At 43.0% G+C, this 2,899-nt stretch overlaps 1 non-coding gene across 1 annotated transcript; it reads left to right on the top strand.

Annotated features, from left to right (window-relative positions):
- Window positions 1–2,582: 2,582 nt before the first annotated feature.
- On the top strand, window positions 2,583–2,686 carry LOC112713637 (small nucleolar RNA R71). Its single transcript, XR_003158607.1, has one exon. It is a non-coding gene; the product is annotated as a small nucleolar RNA R71 (small nucleolar RNA).
- The last annotated feature ends 213 nt before the right edge of the window (window positions 2,687–2,899 follow it).

Here is a 2,899-nt window from a genome sequence, read left to right on the forward strand (position 1 = left end):
TTCAGCATATTTTCATTTACTTTGTATTTTCTTTTAGTATGAGTTTCTAAACCTCCTAGGTTGAGGGGAGGAGCCCTGCTGAGTCCTATGAATTAATAAAAGTATTACTGTTTCTCTTCGATCCATGTTTGATTTAATTCTATGACATGTTTTCGTTCTTCAACTTGGTGAATAGGATGATCAATGACAATCAGCTCTGTTCATCATACTAAGACAAACGTGCCTGATAAACACCCGCGTCTACTTGGGTTCGTGTGAATACGTGGCTGGAAAGCGTGAACCAACAGCTATGTTTATACATCTCTCAAATGGCTAATCGACGACTTTGTTGGGGACTTCTCAAAACACCAGTTCAGCCAATTTTCGAGGAAATTAGGGCCTCTGTGGTATAGGCTAGAATCCAAAGAAGCAGCATTCTCTGATCCAGAAGATTTGACCTTGTCTGTGGCATTTTGAGTAGGATTGCCAAGAGAATGACTTGCTAGAGCTTCACCTTCTGTCAGATTGGATGACCACGGGCAATGGCGTTTGATCTTGAACAGAGAAGATCAATGACCACGGGCAATGGCGTTGATCACATACAACCTGCCATTGAAGAAATCACTCACAAGCAAAGAAGAGAGTAATATCAGAGTTAACTCAGAACGGCAAAGCAACTCCAATCCTCAACTATATTCTTATTACTAATTTTAATATATATATATATATATATATATATATATAATATTCCTTTAATGCAATCAAGCCTTAATCCATCAACCTTTTAATTTGCCTGACTAAGATCTGCAAGATAACCATAGCTTGCTTCAAACCACAATCCTCGTGGGATCGATCCTGACTCGCTCAGGTATTACTTGGACGACACAATACACTTGCTGGTACAGCTGTACGAAAGTGTGGGGATTCGTGCATCATGGAACGACTAGACTTCTAGTGAAGATAACTCGCATGCCAGGTGAGAAGTCTTCAGTTGGGATTTTCTTGTTCCTCTAGCCCTTGGGTACCTTTTTCTTGGTGCCTCTTTTATCTAAGAGAGAGTGAGGGTTGGGAATCTTGAACAGGATATGATCTTCCCAAACCCTCAGAATCATCTCTCCCTTTTCCACATCAATCAAAGCCTTTGGAATAGCTAGGAAAGGCCTTCCAAGGATGATGGAGTTGTCCTTGTCCTCTCTAGTGTCAAGTATCATAAAGTCCGCAGGGAGGTAAAGGTCTTCAACCTTTACAAGAACGTTTTCCACCATGCCATATGCCAGTTTCAGGGACTTATCTACCATCTCTAGTGAGATCCTGGTGGAATGCACCCCTTGGTTGCCCAGCTTCTTCATTACAAAGAGAGGCTTAAGATTAGTGTTGGAGCCAATGTCACACAATGCCTTCTCAAATGTGATGGTCCATATAGTACAGGGAATAAGGAAGCTTCCGGGATCTGGCATCTTTGGAGGCACCTTCTTTTGGACTAAGGTACTACATTTCTTAGTCAGTATCACAGTCTCATCTCCTTTCAGAGCCATCTTGTCAGAGATAGCAGTTTTCAGATAGGCCATATGGGGGGATTTCTTCTCCAACACCTCTGCAAAAGTGATATTGACTTGCAGCTTCCTGAGAACTGCCAAAAGTTGAGCAAGTTGCTCATCCTCAAGCTCCTCTTGTATGTTTGGAGCGGGTTATGCTTCAGGCTCTTCCATCTTCATGGGAGCGTGCATGGTGATACTCTCAGTCTCCTCCTGAGCCTTGATCTTCTTTAGTTCCTCAGTAGCAAGCTCCTCCTTTGGTTCGGTTTCAGCTTCCATTGTGAGGACCTTGCACTCTTCCTTTAGGTTCACCTCAGTGTTACTTGGAAAAGTGTTGGAGGGAGTCTCTGGTATCCTCTTGCTCAGCTGACCTACTTATATCTTCAAATTCTGAATGGATAACCTAGATTCTATACCATAAATCTGTGAGTGGTCTTGGAGAGGTTAGAGACTATAGTAGCCAGGTCAGAGAGACTCTGTGTGGGCATCTCTATTTGCTGCTGTAAAGGTTGGAATGGTCTATTATTGAACTTGCTTTGGTTTGTTCCACCTTGATTATTGTTGAATCCTTGATGAGCCCTCTACTAATCTCTCCACCCAATGTTTGGGTGGTTCCTCCATCCCTGATTAAAAGTATTCAAATAGGGATTATTATTGGAGTTTCTGGAGAGGTTTTCCATGTAGTTCAGCTCCTCCAAGGTAGTCCAGGCAGTGTCATCAATGTCTCCTTCATACGCTGCCTCTTGATAGTTGGTAGCCGAGTTTTGCACCCTACTCAAGTGCTGGGAGATCATGTTGATCTGTTGGGACATGAGCTTGTTCTGAGACAAGATGGCGTCCAGTGTGTCCACCTCCATGACTCTTCTTTTCTGAGCCACCCCATTGGTCACAGGGTTCCTCTTAGAAGTGTACATATATTGGTTATTGGCAACCATGTCTATTAGTTCCTGTGCCTCCTCATGCGTCTTCTTTATATGGAGTGAGCCACCAGCAGAGTGGTCTAATGACATCTTAGACATTTCAGAGAAGCCGTCATAGAAGATCTTTAAGTTGGTCCACTCTGAGATCATGTCAGCAGGGCATCTTTTGATCAACTGCTTGTACCTCTCCCAAGCTTCATAGATGAACTCTCCCTCTTTTTGTCTAAAAGTTTGGACTTTCACCCTAAGCTTACTCAACTTCTGAGGTGGAAAGAACTTGGTCAATAATCCATTGGCCACCTTCTCCCATGTGTCCAAGCTCTCTTTTGGCTAAGAATCCAGCCACAGCCTTGATCTATCCCTTATAGCAAAAGAGAAGAGCATGAGCTTGTAAACCTCTGGGTTTACTCCATTGGTCTTGACAGTATCACAGATTTGCGAGAAATCAGATATGAACTTATTGGG

This window comes from Arachis hypogaea, chromosome 9 (assembly GCF_003086295.3).
Source record: "Arachis hypogaea cultivar Tifrunner chromosome 9, arahy.Tifrunner.gnm2.J5K5, whole genome shotgun sequence".
Lineage (NCBI taxonomy): Eukaryota > Viridiplantae > Streptophyta > Magnoliopsida > Fabales > Fabaceae > Arachis > Arachis hypogaea.